The following is an 18,458-nucleotide window of genomic DNA, read 5'->3' on the forward strand; positions in this document are numbered from 1 at the left end:
TGCACCTAGCCTGGCACAGCAGTCAACCCATGGCACCTGCTGGGTCTGTCCCGTGACCTCCTCCTGCACCTAGCCTGGCACAGCAGTCAACCCACAGCACCTGCTGGGTCTGTCCCGTGACCTCCTCCTGCACCTAGCCTGGCACAGCAGTCAACCCATGGCACCTGCTGGGTCTGTCACGTGACCTCCTCCTGCACCTAGCCTGGCACAGCAGTCAACCCATGGCACCTGCTGGGCCTGTCACGTGACCTCCTCCTGCACCTAGCCTGGCACAGCAGTCAACCCATGGCACCTGCTGGGCCTGTCACGTGACCTCCTCCTGCACCTAGCCTGGCACAGCAGTCAACCCATGGCACCTGCTGGGCCTGTCACGTGACCTCCTCCTGCACCTAGCCTGTCCTTGTGGAAGAGATACGTAGATGACACGTTCGTCATCTGGCCACATGGCCGACGAGCTTTGAACCAATTCCTCAACCACATCAATTCCATTCACCATGGAGGTGGAAAAGGATGGCAAGCCATCATTCTTGGGTGTTTTAATCGATGGCTCAATGGGCCATTCTGTCTACAGGAAAGCCACCCATACGGACGCCTACCTAAAACCTGGCTCCCACCACCATCCATCCATCCCAGAAGAATTCCCTCATCAAAACTCTACACCATAGAGCTCGTTGCATTTCCGACCATCATCACCGCCTAGCCAGTGAACTGGAACATGTACAGCAAGCTCTCAAGACGAACGGATATTCAGACTACACAATCCGTAAAGCTATCACCCCAACCGTTGGGAAAGGACCATCTTGAGGACTCAATCAAAACCATCACCTTGTCATACATAGCAGGGGTCACCAAACAGATTTCCAAAATCAAGAGCAAACACAAGATCCAGGTTCGATTTAACACAGTACGTAAAATTCGTGATCTGATCTCATCTGTGAAGAATGTGATCCCTGACGTGCAATACCCCGGCGTCTTCAAACCAAGCTGTGTATGCGGCAGTAGTTACATTGGGGAAACTAAGCGACATGTCTCGGACCGTGTTCGTGAACACAAGGCAGATCTGAAACACGGTAGGACCAATACCTCGGCCGTGGCTGATCATTGTTTTAATGCGGTGGGCTCACGCGAGATTGATTTCTCGAAGACGAAGGTGCTTTGCAAACCCACTCGCTATAAACAAAGATTTGTTCATGAAGCCATCCATATACACAGACACAATTTCAGCCGAGAAGATGGTTACAAACTTAGCAATCGTTGGAAGGACGTTATCAACCAGTTCTTCATAACTGGCTGTGATGTTCCCATCCTGCCACCTTCAAATGTTAATTGTCGTTTACAGCTCTCCGATTTTACATTAACAGGTTAAATTTCTCACACCAACACAGCCACCTCCGCGCTTCGACCTCGATGAGACGGTGGCTCTGAGATCTCACATTGACATGCTAATCTTTACCTGGCAGCCCTTTAATTGGTCGAAACCCACCACTAAGGCCGTCGCTGCCCATCACTCACATTAACATCGGCTGCTCTGCCCACGCTGCTGATGTGGTGCCACCGCGGATTAAGGCTGATCCACCGGAGGGTAGGGAGTGCACATTCGTACGGCGACGTGCGCCTGCAGGGGCGCGCGTGTGCACGCAGCCACCTCCGCATTAGCGGTGGTGTACGGGGGGAGTGCGTCAGAGATCGCAACCAGGTACCCGATACCCGTACCCTACCCGATACCCGGTTACCCGTACCCGGCCGGGTACGGGTACCCGTTTGTGACCCTGGTGCGGCCGAGTACGGGTACGGGTAGGCCGTGAGTCACTGGTGAGTCACCGTTTGTCACTCATTTCCCAACGTCTTGTCTCTTCTCACAATTCAAGTTCCTAGAATCAACCCACCCGCGCCTACAACATGGCTTCATCCCAGAGGTCGCAATCAGGTACCCGATACCCGTACCTTACCCGTGTCCGGCCGGGTACGGGTAGGGTACGGGTACGGCCGGGTACGGCCGCACCCGTTTGCGACCCTGGTGCGGCCGGGTACGGGTACGGGTAAGGAATCAAAACCCGTTTGCGACCTCTGGAGTGCGTGTGGGATAACTCGGGGTGGTGGTGAGCCAGCCACTTTGCCGTGTCCCTCAGAGAGGGCGCTGGTGCGGGGGGGAGGGGCCGATCAGCGGGGGCCCGGCGAGAAGTGGCCGAGCAGGAGGGGGGAGTGGAGGGGGTGTGACGTCACACCCCACACTGACACGTGGGAGACGGCCATTTTAAACCTTTATAGACAGTTTGCCGAGCCCTGGACTTTGCGGAAGCCCATGATCTTGTCCTCGCCAACACCTTCTTCAAGAAGAGACCGTCCCATCTCATTACGTACGCCAGTGGTGGGAGATCAACTAAAATTGATTACTGGCTTGTCAAGCGGGATAAGCTGAAAACGGTGACAAACACTAAAGTCATACCATCGGACAACATCGCCCCACAGCATCGCATCCTGGCCATGGACATAAAAATGGACATTGGCCAGCGACATCGCCCACCAACAACTGGACAGCAGCGAATTAAGTGGTGGCGGATGAAGGAATGCAAGGATCAGCTGAGAGTCGCCTTTAATCAGATTGACGTGAACATCAACCGACCAGCGAATGTGATTTGGGAAGATCTTGCCGGCCAACTGTGCACAGCAGCAACGGAAGCACTGGGGCTAACTAAGCCGGGAAAACACTTCATTGACAAGCAAATATGGTGGTGGAACGAAGAAGTTCAGCTAGCAGTGAAAGAGAAGAAGCTAGCTTTCAAGAAGTGGCGTCAAACGCTCGCAGATCTGGATTACCAACAATACAGAAACTGCAAATCGGCAATAAAGTGAGTAGTTGCAGCGGTGAAATTAGCTCAATACGACCAACTGTATGTCGAACTGGACACCCCAGAAGGTGCCAATAAGATCTATCGACTGGCAGAGGCGCGCCATCGTTCGACTCAGGATATTGGTCAGGTCAAATGCATAAAGGATGAGAATCACAGCGCTCTCAGAGACCCGCCCGCCATCCTTCAACGCTGGAGCGACTACTTCTCTGGAATCTGCAACCAGGAATTTCCCCACCCACCTATTATTAGCGCTGAACACGTCATCGGTCCGGTTCCACCTATCACCATCACCGAAGTGGAACAAGCTATCAAGAGAATGAAGAATGGGAAAGCGACTGGCCCGGACGATGTACCTGCTGAGGCCTGGAAGATCCTTGGCAGGCAGGGTGCTGCCCTCCTTACCCAACTCTTCAGCACCATCACGAGCACCGGTGAGGTCCCAGAAGCCTGGTCGACCAGCACGACGGTTCCAATTTGGAAGGGTAAAGGGGACGTGGCAGAATGCTCGAATTACAGGCCAATCCGGCTCCTGTGTCATGCGATGAAGATCTTTGAGCGAGTTTTCGACACGAGGATTAGAAACATCATCACCCTATCACCCAACCAATGCGGCTTCGTCAAAGGATGTGGCACTACGGACGCCATCTTCGCGGCGAGGCTCCTGCTGGAGAGGCACAGAGAGAAGAACAAGGCTGTGCACGTGTCGTTCCTCGACCTTGAAAAGGCATTTGACAGGGTCCCCCACGACCTCATCTGGCACTCGCTTCGATCCCATGGAGTCCCTGAAACCTACGTGCATTGGGTGCAACTCCTATACAAGAACGTCACCAGTGCAGTCAGGTGTGCAGTGGGCATATCACCGCCATTTCCCATCAGCGTTGGAGTGCACCAAGGATCGGCCCTGTCTCCACTCCTGTTTATCCTGTGCATGGACACGATCACTGCCGACCTGCACACGTCCCTTCCATGGTCAATTCTCTACGCGGATGACGTCCTCCTCTCAGATGAAGAGAGAGAAGAAGTGGAAAGACAAACGCGCCTGTGGAAGGAACGTTTGGACGAACACGGGATGAGGTTCAACATCAAAAAGACGGAGTATATGGAGTGTGGCCCCCAAACCGACGGCACCATCAGTATTGACGGAGAAGATCTGAAGAAAGTGACGGACTTTAAGTACCTGGGCTCCACCATCAGCTCAGATGGTAGCATCACGAGTGATGTGAGGTCACGAGTCAATGCGGCGTGGATGAAATGGAGGCAAGTCACCGGAGTCCTCTGTGATCGGAAAATGCCGGATAGGCTAAAGGGAAAACTATACAAGACCATCGTCCGACCGGTGGCACTCTATGGATCCGAGTGCTGGCCAGCCACAACTGTACACGAACAAGCTCTCCACACCATGGAGGATGCTCAGATGGAGCCTCGGGCTCACTCGATGGGATCGTGTCAGGAACGAAGACGTTCGGAAGCGACTTGGTGTGGCCCCCATTGCGGACAAGATGCTTGAGGCAAGGCTTCGGTGGTACGGCCATGTGATGCGAAGTGAAGAGTCATCAGTGGCCAAGACTGCCGTGCGTATTGAGCCAGAGGGCCGCCGTCCACGCGGACGTCCGAAGAAGCGATGGATGGACCGAATAAAGGAAGACGTGAAGACGGTCAACGCATCCCCTGAAGATGCCCTGGACCGAGCCAAATGGAGAAGACAATGCCGAAAAGCGGACCCTGCGCCACAGCGGGAACAACGCTAGGAAGAAGAAGATAGACAGTTTGCCATTAGAAGCTCCTCCCCTTTTCATGACGACGTCCGCTTGTGTTGCGATTGAAAGGTCATAATTTTTCGATTTCAAGCTTTCGTGACTGCAGGGATTCATCTTCTTGGTTCTTTCGGTAAAGTCATCACGTAGAAAGGAAATAATAAAATAATAAAAATAAAACAATTAAATCATTCTCACGACGTTTCGGCCACAACGCATTCCACAAGTAGTACTAATCCCATATCTGCATTTCCCATAAATATGCTAAATTCCTCTTGATATGCAAATTCTTTTGTCAAGGCGCTCTTCCCCCTCCAACCCAGCTTAAATAGACGCTCCAAGACTGGTGGTGTTTCATTCAGACGCTGTCTCCCCGACAGACCTGTTCTCCACCTGAGGATGACGGCTGCTTGCGTTGTGGACGAAACGTCGTGAGAATAATTTTATTATGTTTTATTTTTATTATTTTATTACTTCCCTTCTACGTGACTTTACCGAAAGAACCAGGAAGAGGCTTATGTCATGTAGGGAATGTGGAGGGCTGGTAACGTGGGAGCCTATGGGAGCTCTATGGGAGTGGCCGGCGAGGGTGATTGTAATGCGTAGTGTGGATAGGTATGGATGCTTATGTCATGTAGGAAATATGGAGGGCTGGTAACGTGGGAGCCTATGGGAGCTCTATGGGAGTGGCCGGTGAGGGTGATTGTAATGCGTAGTGTGGATAGGTAGGGATGCTTATGTCGTGTAGGGAATATGGAGGGCTGGTAACGTGGGAGCCTATGGGAGCTCTATGGGAGTGGCCGGTGAGGGTGATTGTAATGCGTAGTGTGGATAGGTAGGGATGCTTATGTCGTGTAGGGAATGTGGAGGGCGGGTAACATGGGAGCCTATGGCAGCAGCTAGCGAAGGTGATTGCAATTTGTAGTGTGGATAAGTAACATCTCATCAGGGTCGAAATTGAACCCACGACCTCCTGTGTACCTGGCGAGGTAGTCAACATCTCATCAGGGTCGGAATTGAACCCACGACCTCCTGTGTACCAGGCGAGGTAGTCAACATCTCATCAGGGTCGGAATTGAACCCACGACCTCCTGTGAACCAGGCGAGGTAGTCAACATCTCATCAGGGTCGGAATTGAACCCACGACCTCCTGTGTACCAGGCGAGGTAGTCAACATCTCATCAGGGTCGGAATTTAACCAACGACCTCCTGTGTACCAGGCGAGGTAGTTAACATCTCATCAGGGTCGGAATTGAACCCACGACCTCCTGCGTACCAGGCGAGGTAGTCAACGTCTCATCAGGGTCAGAATTTAACCCACGACCTCCTGTGTACCAGGCGAGGTAGTCAACATCTCACCAGGGTCGGAATTTAACCCACGACCTCCTGTGTACCAGGCGAGGTAGTCAACATCTCACCAGGGTCGGAATTTAACCCACGACCTCCTGTGTACCAGGCGAGGTAGTTAACATCTCATCAGGGTCGGAATTGAACCCACGACCTCCTGCGTACCAGGCGAGGTAGTCAACGTCTCATCAGGGTCAGAATTTAACCCACGACCTCCTGTGTACCAGGCGAGGTAGTCAACATCTCACCAGGGTCGGAATTTAACCCACGACCTCCTGTGTACCAGGCGAGGTAGTCAACATCTCACCAGAGTCGGAATTTAACCCACGACCTCCTGTGTACCAGGCGAGGTAGTCAACATCTCACCAGGGTCAGAATTTAACCCACGACCTCCTGTGTACCAGGCGAGGTAGTCAACATCTCACCAGGGTCGGAATTGAACCCACGACCTCCTGTGTACCAGGCGAGGTAGTCAACATCTCACCAGGGTCGGAATTGAACCCACGACCTCCTGTGTACCAGGCGAGGTAGTTAACATCTCATCAGGGTCGGAATTGAACCCACGACCTCCTGCGTACCAGGCGAGGTAGTCAACGTCTCATCAGGGTCAGAATTTAACCCACGACCTCCTGTGTACCAGGCGAGGTAGTCAACATCTCACCAGGGTCGGAATTTAACCCACGACCTCCTGTGTACCAGGCGAGGTAGTCAACATCTCACCAGAGTCGGAATTTAACCCACGACCTCCTGTGTACCAGGCGAGGTAGTCAACGTCTCATCAGGGTCAGAATTTAACCCACGACCTCCTGTGTACCAGGCGAGGTAGTCAACATCTCACCAGGGTCGGAATTTAACCCACGACCTCCTGTGTACCAGGCGAGGTAGTCAACATCTCACCAGAGTCGGAATTTAACCCACGACCTCCTGTGTACCAGGCGAGGTAGTCAACATCTCACCAGGGTCAGAATTTTACCCACGACCTCCTGTGTACCAGGCGAGGTAGTCAACATCTCACCAGAGTCGGAATTTAACCCACGACCTCCTGTGTACCAGGCGAGGTAGTCAACATCTCACCAGGGTCAGAATTTAACCCACGACCTCCTGTGTACCAGGCGAGGTAGTCAACATCTCACCAGGGTCAGAATTTAACCCACGACCTCCTGTGTACCAGGCGAGGTAGTCAACATCTCACCAGAGTCGGAATTTAACCCACGACCTCCTGTGTACCAGGCGAGGTAGTCAACATCTGGACCCAAGTCACCTGAGACCCCAGGCAGCAGCAACTCGCCACAACAAACACAATTGCAGCGTTCTGTTGAGTCCGCTTATTTATTAACAACAACAATCGATAAACAAACAATGGTCTAGATGTATATGTACACATTATTACATTGTAACTTTTTCTTATCTATATCCTAATTCTTCACACGTACACGTGGCTAGGCAGGCTCTAGTCCATTGTGTGGTGAGTGTGGTGGTGAGTGCGGGTGGTGAGTACGGGTGGTGAGTGTGTGTGGTGAGTGGTGAGTGTGGGTGGTGAGTGCGGGTGGTGAGTACGGGTGGTGAGTGCGGGTGGTGGGTGTGGTGAGTGTGGGTGGTGAGTGTGGTGAGTGTGGGTGGTGAGTGTGTGTGGTGAGTGTGGGTGGTGAGTCTGGTGAGTGTGGGTGGTGTGGTGAGTGTGGGTGGTGTGGTGAGTGTGGGTGGTGAGTGTGGGTGGTGAGTGAGTGTGGGTGGTGAGTGAGTGTGGGTGGTGAGTGTGGGTGGTGAGTGAGTGTGGGTGGTGAGTGTGGGTGGTGTGGTGAGTGTGGGTGGTGAGTGTAGGTGGTGTGGTGAGTGTGGGTGGTGAGTGTGGGTGGTGGGTGTGGTGAGTGTGGTGAGTGTGGATGGTGTGGTGAGTGAGTGTGGTGAGTGTGGGTGGTGAGTGTGGGTGGTGTGGTGAGTGTGAGTGGTGAGTGTGTGTGGTGAGTGTGGGTGGTGAGTGTGGTGAGTGTGGGTGGTGTGGTGAGTGTGGGTGGTGAGTGTGTGTGGTCAGTGAGTGTGGTGAGTGTGGGTGGTGAGTGTGGGTGGTGTGGTGAGTGTGAGTGGTGAGTGTGTGTGGTGAGTGGGGGTGGTGAGTGTGGTGAGTGTGGGTGGTGAGTGTGGTGAGTGTGGGTGGTGAGTGTGGGTGGAGATTGTGGCTGGTGAGTGTGGGTGGTGAGTGTGGGTGGTGTGGTGAGTGTGGGTGGTGTGGTGAGTGTGGGTGGTGAGTGTGGGTGGTGAGTGTGGGTGGTGAGTGTGGGTGGTGTGGTGAGTGTGGGTGGTGTGGTGAGTGTGGGTGGTGAGTGTGGGTGGTGAGTGTGGGTGGTGTGGTGAGTGTGGGTGGTGAGTGTGGGTGGTGAGTGTGGGTGGTGAGTGTGGTGAGTGTGGGTGGTGAGTGTGGGTGGAGATTGTGGCTGGTGAGTGTGGGTGGTGAGTGTGGGTGGTGTGGTGAGCGTGGGTGGTGTGGTGAGTGTGGGTGGTGTGGTGAGTGTGGGTGGTGAGTGTGGGTGGTGAGTGTGGGTGGTGTGGTGAGTGTGGGTGGTGTGGTGAGTGTGGGTGGTGAGTGTGGGTGGTGTGTGGGTGTGGGTGGTGAGTGTGGGTGGTGAGTGTGGTGAGTGTGGGTGGTGAGTGTGGGTGGTGTGCTGAGTGTGGGTGGTGTGGTGAGTGTGGGTGGTGAGTGTGGGTGGTGAGTGTGGGTGGTGAGTGTGGGTGGTGAGTGTGGGTGGTGAGTGTGGGTGGGGAGGGTGGTGAGTGAGTGTGGGTGGTGAGCGTGGATGGTGAGTATGTGTGGTGAGTGTGTGTGGGGAGTGTGGTGAGTGTGAGTGAGGGTGGTGAGTGTAGTGGTGAGTGTGGGTGGTGAGTGTGGGTGGTGAGTGTGAGTGGTGAGTGTGGTGAGTGTGGGTGGTGAGTGTGAGTGGTGAGTGTGGTGAGTGTGGGTGGTGAGTGTGGGTGGTGAGTGTGGGTCCACTCCGCTACTCTGCCGTGGGCCGCCCACCACAGAGCATCAGGCGTCTGAGGAGCGAGCGGACTGAGCGTAGCGCCCTGCCCACACGCACCATGACCCCTCGCTCCCTTTCCTCCTTCTCCTCCTCGTCGTTGTCGTCATCCTCCTCCTGCGTCTCCACCACCTCCACCACCTCCGTCCTCTCTCCAAAGGTCTGAGTGAGCGGTGACTATGACGATGATGATGACGATGATGATGATGACGATGGGAGCTTCTTCTGCGGCTCCGCTCTGTGGAGAGAGAGAGGCAGCAGCACCACAGCAGCGCATCATCATCAACGACATCGTCATCATCGTCATCAACATCATCATCATCGTCATCATCATCGTCGTCGTCGTCGTCAACATCATCATCAACATCATCATCAACATCATTATCAACATCATCATCAACATCATCATCAACATCGTCATCATCAACATCATCATCAACATCATCATCAACATCGTCATCATCAACGTCATCATCATCGTCGTCGTCGTCAGCATCAGACTCACAGAGACCCACACTCATACAGACCCATACAGATCTACAGAGACCGATACTCATAGAGACCCATATTCAGAGACCCATACTAACAGAGCCCATATAGACCCCAGAGTCCCATACTCATAGAGACCCATACAGACCCACCGAGACCCATAATCACAGAGACCCATAGACCCACAGAGACCCACACAGACCCACAGAGACCCACACAGACCCACACAGACCCACAGAGACCCACACAGACCCACACAGACCCACAGAGACCCACAGAGACCCACAGACCCACAGAGACCCACAGAGACCCACAGAGACCCATAGATCCACAGAGACCCATAGTGACCCACAGAGACCCATAGACCCACAGAGACCCACAGAGACCCATAGACCCACGTAGACCAGAAGTGACTTGGCCATCTCAGCTGATAGCCGAATCAAGTGGGCTGATAACATCATCATCATCATCTGCATCATAGCGGCAGTCAAATACTCGAAGTGCGTGACGCCGATTCTCAACGTGGAGGAGGAAATCTGGAGGACCCTGAGAAGAATCCACGCCGTGACCACCACGGGGACAGAAACGCAGACTGCAGATATACAGCAGCAGCAGCAGGCATCGTCAGTGTCGGGATCGAGCCCACGACCTCCTGCGTACCAGGCGAGGTAGTTAACATCTCATCAGGGTCGGTATCGAACCCACGACCTCCTGCGTACCAGGCGAGGTACACAGAGAGAGGCTCACCGTGGCTCAGCAGCTGCAGAGCCCTGCACTGGAGTGGTGCTGCTGCTGATGGTGGTGGTGGCCCAGTTGGTGGTGTCGGGCCAGGTGGTGGTGGTGGCACGGATGGTGGCGGTGGTGGGAGTAGCGCTGATTGTGGTGGTGGTAGCGCTGATGGTGGTGGTGGTGGTGGCCTGGGTGGTGGTGGTGGTGGGGGTGGCCCTGATGGTGGCTCTGCTGCTGCTGCTGCTGGTGGTGGCCCTGATGGTGCTGCTGCTGCTGGTGGTGGTGGCCCTGATGCTGCTGCTGCTGCTGGTGGTGGCTCTGCTGCTGCTGCTGGTGGTGGTGGTGGTGGTGGCCCTGATGCTGCTGCTGCTGGTGGCTCTGCTGCTGCTGCTGCTGGTGGCTCTGCTGCTGCTGCTGGTGGTGGGGGTGCCCCGGATGGTGGTGCTGGTGCTGGTGGTGGTGGTTTGTAGCCAGCTGTGAACCAGCGCCTGTTCAGGCGTCATGCGGAGATTGGGATCCCATCTGGTGGTGGGAGGAGGAGGAGGAGAGGCACACCACGTGGTGGACAGGGGCAAGGTGAGCAGATGTGACAGGGTGGGAGGTGGGGGGAGAGTGGGGAGATGGTGGCGTGGGGGGAGGGGGGGTAGAGATGGAGAGGGGGGAGGGAGTGGTGGTGGGTGGTGAGTGGGTGGCAGAGCTGTAGTAAGGTAGGGCACTGATAAGGTGTTGACAGGTGGTGAGTGGGGATGAGTGAGTGAGTGGGGTTGAGTGAGTGAGTGGGGGTGAGTGAGTGGGGGTGAGTGAGTGAGTGGGGTTGAGTGAGTGAGTGAGTGGGGGTGAGTGAGTGAGTGAGTGGGGATGAGTGAGTGAGTGGGGATGAGTGAGTGAGTGGGGGTGTGTGAATGGGGTTGAGTGAGTGAGTGAGTAGGGTTGAGTGAGTGAGTGGAGATGAGTGAGTGAGTGGGGATGAGTGAGTGAGTGGGGGTGAGTGAGTGAGTGAGTGGAGATGAGTGAGTGAGTGGGGATGAGTGAGTGGGGATGAGTGAGTGGGGGTGAGTGATGTGGGGATAAGCGGGTCGGGGTGAGTGAGTGGGGGTGAGCGAGTGGGGATGAGTGAGTGAGTGAGGATAGTGGTGTGAGGATGAGCGAGTGGGGGCGAGTCGGGGTGAGCGAGGGGTGAGCGAGGGGTGAGTGTGGTTCGTACTGGAGGCAGCGGCTGACAAAGTCCACCAGCTGAGGGTGGTGTCCCTGCAGTGCGCGGTGCAGGGACAGGCTGCCAGGTGGCCTCTGCTGGGACACGTTGTAGGGGAGACCCTCAGGGTCTGCAGAGAGACACACGCAGAGTCACCCGCCAACACGTCGCCCACATACCCAGTCAGCCACTTGACTACCCACCTTCATACCAACTCACCTACCTACTCACCTACATATCAACTCACCCACCCACCCACTCACGTACCCACCCACTAACCCACTCACTCAGCCACCCACTGACTCCCTTACCTACTCACCTTCCCAACCACTCACTCATCCACCTACTCACCCACTCACCTACCCACCCACTATTCCACTTACTCACTCACCCACTCACCTACCTACTCACCCACCCAATCACTCACCCACCCACTCACCCACTCACCCACCCACTCACCCACCCATTCACCCACTCACCCACCCACTCACCCACCCACTCACCCACCCACTCACCCACCCACTCACCCACCCACTCACCTACCTACTCACCTACCCAACCACTCACCCACCCACCCACTCACCCATTCACCCACCCACTCACCCACCCACTCACCCACCCACTCACCCACCCACTCACCTACCCACCCACCTGCTCACACACCCACCTATGCTTCCTAGCGACCGCTACAGAAAGCCCCAAACCCCACCCCACCCCCCACCTCCGGCATATTCAGAGACCCCCCCCCAGCACCCCCCTCAACCCCTCCCCACAAAATAACCCTATAAGAGCCTCACTGCCACCGCCAGCTAACAAGACGGAATGGGTCACATCGCTGGCGCCAGCTGCCCGAGCCTTGGACTCACCAAAGTAATTTGACCACTCATCCACTTAACTACCCACCTTCCTATCCACCTACATACCCACTCACCCACCCACTCATCCACTCACCCACCCACTCACTCACTCACTCATCTACCTACTCACCCACCCACTCACCTACCCACTCACCCACCCTCCCACTCACCCACCCTCCCACTCACCTACCCACCCACTCACCTACCTACTCACCTACCCAACAACTCACTCATCCACCCACTCACCCACCCACCCACCCACTCACCTACCGACTCACCTACCCAACAACTCACCCACTCATCCACCCACTCACCCACCCACTCACCTACCCACTCACCTACCCAACAACTCACCCACCCACTCACCTACCTACTCACCTACCCAACAACTCACCCACCCACTCATCTACCCACCCACCCACTCACCTACCTACTCACCTACCCAACAACTCACTCACCCACCCACTCACCTACCCCACCCACTCACCTACCTACTCACCTACCCAACAAGTCACTCACCCACCCACCCACTCACCCACCAACTCACCTACCTACTCACCTACCCACCCACTATTCCACCCACTCACCCACCCACTCACGTAGCCACCCACTCACCTACCCAACAACTCACTCACCCACCCACTCACCTACCTACTCACCTACCCAACAACTCACCCACCCACTCACCCACCCACTCACCTACCCAACAACTCACTCACCCACCCAACAACTCACTCACCCACCCACTCACCTACCTACTCACCTACCCAACAACTCACTCACACACCCACTCACCCATCCACCCACTCACCCACCCACCCACCCACTCACCCACCCACCCACTCACCTACCCATCCACCCGCTCACTCACACACCAGCCTGCCCGAGCCTTCGACTCACCAAAGTAAAGTGTCCTGTTAGGGGCTTCGTCCACCATCTTTGTCGAGGGCATGCCCAGGATCTGCACGTGGTTTCAGACGAAGACCAAAGGAGGGGGAAGAGGGGGAGGAGGGAGAGGAGGGAGAGGAGGAGGGGGAGGAGGAGGAGGGGGGGAGGAGGAGGGGGAGGAGGGGGAGGAGGAGGGGGAGGAGGAAGAGGAGGAGGGAAGGGAGGAGGAGGAGGAGGAGGAGGAGGGAAAGGAGGAGAAGGAGGGGGAGGAGGAGGAAGGGGGGTTACAGCCGGTGTAGCCTCAGCGGGCCCATTGTGGCCGTGAGAGGGAATCAAATTCTATGAGTGTGGGTCTCTGTGGGTCTGTATGGGTCTCTGTGGGTCTGTATTGGTCTCTGTGTCTGTATGGGTCTCTGTGGGTCTGTATGGGTCTCTGTGGGTCTGTATTGGTCTCTGTGGGTCTGTATGGGTCTCTGTGGGTCTGTATGGGCCTGTATGGGTCTCTGTGGGTCTGTATGGGTCTCTGTGGGTCTGTATGGGTCTCTGTGGGTCTGTATGGGCCTGTATGGGTCTCTGTGGGTCTGTATGGGTCTCTATGAGTATGGGTCTCTGTGGGTCTGTATGGGTCTCTGTGGGTCTGTATGGGTCTCTGTGGGTCTGTATGGGTCTCTCTGAGTATGGGTCTCTGTGGGTCTGTATGGGTCTCTGTGGGTCTGTATGGGTCTGTATGGGTCTCTGTGGGTGAGTATGGGTCTCTGTGCAGACCAACAGAGACCCATAGAGACCTGCCTGCCCACCCACCACACCCACCGTACCCACCCACAGCCCGTACCTCGATGCAGCAGTGCAGGTGCTCTTCATATGTCCGTGAGTCAAAGAGATCCTTGCCGGTGGCCATCTCGGCCACGGTGCAGCCCAGCGCCCACATGTCCACAGCGCACGTGACCTGGTAGCCCAGCGGCAACTCCGGGGACATGTAGGGCAACGTCCCACCCACGGTTTGGGCTGCACAACAACAACAGCAACAACAATGACAACAACAACGACAATGAATATGAAGTAGAGGTCATCCCAGATTGTCTTCACCAGAGGTACCGTGACCCCATCACTACCACCACCACGACCACCACCACCACTACCACCACCACGACCACCACCACCACTACCACCACCACCACTACCACCACTACCACCACCACCATTACCACCACCACTACCACCACCACCACTACCATTACCACCACCACTACTACCACCACCACTATCACCACCACTATCACCACCACTACCACCACCACTACCACCACTACCACCACTACCACCCAGAGGTCGCAAACGGGTTTTGATTCCTTACCCGTACCCGGCCGCACCAGGGTCGCAAACGGGTCCCTGTACCCGATACCCGGCCGGGTACGGGTACAGGTATCCATTTGCGACCCTGGTGCGGCCGGGTACGGGTACGGGTAGACCGTGAGTCACTGGGTGAGTCACCGTTTGTCACTCATTTCCCAACATCTTGTCTCTTCTCACAATTCAAGTTCCTAGAATCAACCCACCCGCGCCTGCAACGTGGCTTCATCCCAGGAGGTTGCAATGGGGTACCTGATACCCGTACCCTACCCGTTACCCGGCCGGGTACGGGTACAGCCGGGTACGGGTACCCATTTGCGACCCTGGTGCGGCCGGGTACGGGTAGGGTAGGGTACGGGTAGGGTACGGGTACGAGGGGTAAGGAATCAAAACCCGTTTGCGAGCTCTGCAGCACAGCGGGTGGCGCTGTGCAAGTGGCGAATTGGAGCGTCCTGGTCACATGACGCTGAACCTCACTGAGTGGCTGCGTCGGGTGGCGGCGGGTCGGACAACACAACGTTGACGTTGACGCGAACTAACCCTGAAAAACAAAAAGCTCCACGCACGCAAAGCCACTCACAGTGAGACTTCAGGTAGCAGCTGCAGCCGAAGTCGGTGACCCTCACTTTGCCAGCCGCCGTGAGCAGAATGTTGTCCTGGACAAAGGGGAGGGACAGAGAAGAATTCCACGCTCTGAGGTTATGGCAAGAGTGTCCATGCAAAGTGACGCATTGACACCCACACGGGCAGCACCCCCCCCCCCCCCGCGCCACTTTTGGCACGGGCTACGTGCCTGAGACCCGTTCAAAATCTTTTAATAAACTAGCCGCTCCGCTCACCGGCTTGATGTCTCCGTGGACGATGCCCCGTCGCTTGGCGTACAGCAGGAAGTCGAGGATGGTCCTGGTGTACTCCCTCAAGCGCCTCACGCAGATTCGCTTGATGCTCCCTTTGTTCATCACGTCGTAGAGGCTCTTCCTGTGACGACAACGACGACGATAATTGTTTTTAAATCCTTTATATTAAGTTCGCTTGCTTGCTTGCTTGCTTACGACGGTGCAAATCTTTCGGTCGTTTTTTAACCCACTTCCCGTGACAAAAATATTATATTTAATTACCAATTGCTTAATGGTGCAATGCAATCATCTGACCCATACGTGGCAGCCATCTCAAGCCAGAGGACGAGAGGACTCTAGCCGCCACGCATATAAAGGATTTAGATTGAAAAACTTAGTTTTTACGGGTTATACTTGTTTTACCCTTCTATCTGGCAACAAAACTGACACCTTCTAGATTTGAAGCTTTCGTGACTGCAAGGATTCATATTCTTAGGTTTTTTCGGTAAAGTCACGTAGGTAAAAAATTAAAATTAGTAAAATTAAAATAAAATAAAAATCACGACGTTTCGGAGGCAACACAAGCTTCCGTCTTCAGGTGGAACCGTCACAGAACGATTGCTGTATCAAGTGACATTTAATTTGTCTTCACTTGATACAGCTGTCGTGCTGTGACGGTTCCACCTGAAGACGGAAGCTTGTGTTGCCTCCGAAACGTCGTGATTTTTATTCTATTTTTACTTTTATTGATTTAAAAAAATTTCCCACGTGACTTTACCGAAAAAAACCTATGAATATGAATCCTTGCAGTCACGAAAGCTTCAAATCTAGAATTCCGAAATAAATCAACTATCGAGCGGAGCAATGGACACGCAAAGGCACGTGGGTAGAGGGGTGGGGGGGGAGGTTCGCATACTTCAAGAGCTCGACGACGAGGCAATTGTGTCCGCGGAATTGGAACGTGTCCAGGAGCCGGATGACTCCGTAGCGCTCATCGCTGGCCTTGCCCTGCAGCTCCTTGGTCACCTCCAGCTCCGTCCTCTGGCGGGACGCTGTCGAGGTGCTGCGTAGAGGGAGGGGGGAGGCCACGACATCAACGGTGACTCTGTGTGGCTGACTCTGTGGGTGACTCTGTGGGGGTGACTCTGTGGGTGTCTCTGTGGGGGTCTCTGTGTGTGACTTTGTGGGGGTCTCTGTGGGTGACTCTGTGTGGGTGACTGGGTGACTCTGTGGGTGTCTCTGTTGGTGTCTCTGTGTGGGTGTCTCTGTGGGTGTCTCTGTGGGTCTCTAAGGGTCTTGGTGTATCTGTGGGTCTTTCAGGGTCTGGGTGTATCTGTGGGTCTCTAAGGGTCTGGGTGTATCTGTGGGTCTCCAAGGGTCTGGGTGTATCTGTGGGTCTCCAAGGGTCTGGGTGTCTCTGTGGGTGTCTCTGTGGGTCTCTGTGGGTGTCTCTTTGGATGTCTCTGTGGGTGTAGTTTGCAGCAGTTAGTATTTTGTTAGCGAGTCCATAGTCAATGGCAGTGTCCACGGCGGTGCCTCCAATCGTTTGATGATTATTGTCCGAGAGCGCGGGCCACCGCGGACTCACCACAAGGGCAGCGACAGGATCTTGACGGCCACGAGCGTTTTGGTTTTGTGGTCGAGGCACTGCAGCACCAGGCCCTGGCCTCCCTCGCCGATCAGCTTCTGCACCTCGTAGCGGTAGTGGAGCTGCTCCTTGCGGACCTGGGGAGGCGGAGGAGGAGGTACGGACCGGTCGTCAGAGTCGCCGCGATCGGAGCGCCTGATGCTCAATGGTGGTGGCAGCAGCGGCAGTCGGGGCTTCCACGGCCGCCATTTTCCACGGCCGCCATTTTCCACCACGGAGGTTTCTATTTGCTTGGGTGCTAGATTGCGCGAATGTTTAAATGCTTCGTTAAACTCGCCGAATGATTGACTTGAAGCTTTCGTGACTGCAGGATTTAATATTTTTGGGTCTTTCGGTAAAGTCACAAAGATTGGTTCAAAGAAAATAAATAATAAAATAACGGAAAACTGCGACGTTTCGATCGCAACGCAAGCGGTCGTCTTCCTGATATTTCTATTATTTTCTTTGAACCTGTCTACGTGACTTTAACGAAAGACCCGAGAATACCGAATGCTGTTAAATAAAAATTAATAAAAATTAAATAATAATAATTCACGACGTTTATTATTTTATTTTTATTCATTTCAATTTCACTTTTTTACCTACGTGACTTTACCGAAACAACTAAGAGTATGAATCCTTGCAGTCACGAAAGCTTCAAATCTAGAATTAACACTGGGTAGTCAGAGGCTGGTGGTGAGACACTGGTGGTGAGACACTGGTAGTGAGACACTGGGTAGTGAGACACTGGGTAGTGAGACACTGGTGGTGAGACACTGGGTGGTGAGACACTGGGTAGTGAGACACTGGTGGTGAGACACTGGGTGGTGAGACACTGGCGGTGAAACACTGGGTAGTGAGACACTGGGTAGTGAGACACTGGTGGTGAGACACTGGGTAGTGAGACACTGGTGGTGAGACACTGGTGGTGAGACACTGGCGGTGAAACACTGGGTAGTGAGACACTGGGTAGTGAGACACTGGGTGGTGAGACACTGGGTGGTGAGACACTAGGTGGTGAGACACTGGTGGTGAGACACTGGGTAGTGAGACACTGGTGGTGAGACACTGGTGGTGAGACACTGGGTAGTGAGACACTGGGTAGTGAGACACTGGTGGTGAGACACTTGGTGGTGAGACACTGGGTAGTGAGACACCGGTGGTGAGACACTGGGTAGTGAGACACTGGGTAGTGAGACACTGGGTGGTGAGACGCTGGGTGGTGAGACACTGGGTGGTGAGACACTGGCAGTGAAACACTGGGTAGTGAGACACTGGGTGGTGAGACACTGGGTAGTGAGACACTGGTGGTGAGACACTGGGTAGTGAGACACTGGGTAGTGAGACACTGGGTGGTGAGACACTGGGTAGTGAGACACTGGGTGGTGAGACACTGGCGGTGAAACACTGGGTAGTGAGACACTGGGTGGTGAGACACTGGGTAGTGAGACACTGGTGGTGAGACACTGGGTAGTGAGACACTGGGTAGTGAGACACTGGGTGGTGAGACACTGGGTAGTGAG

Source organism: Lethenteron reissneri, unplaced genomic scaffold (assembly GCF_015708825.2).
Source record: "Lethenteron reissneri isolate LAM-NWPU_2019-01 unplaced genomic scaffold, ASM1570882v1 scaffold_1869, whole genome shotgun sequence".
Taxonomy (NCBI): domain Eukaryota; kingdom Metazoa; phylum Chordata; class Hyperoartia; order Petromyzontiformes; family Petromyzontidae; genus Lethenteron; species Lethenteron reissneri.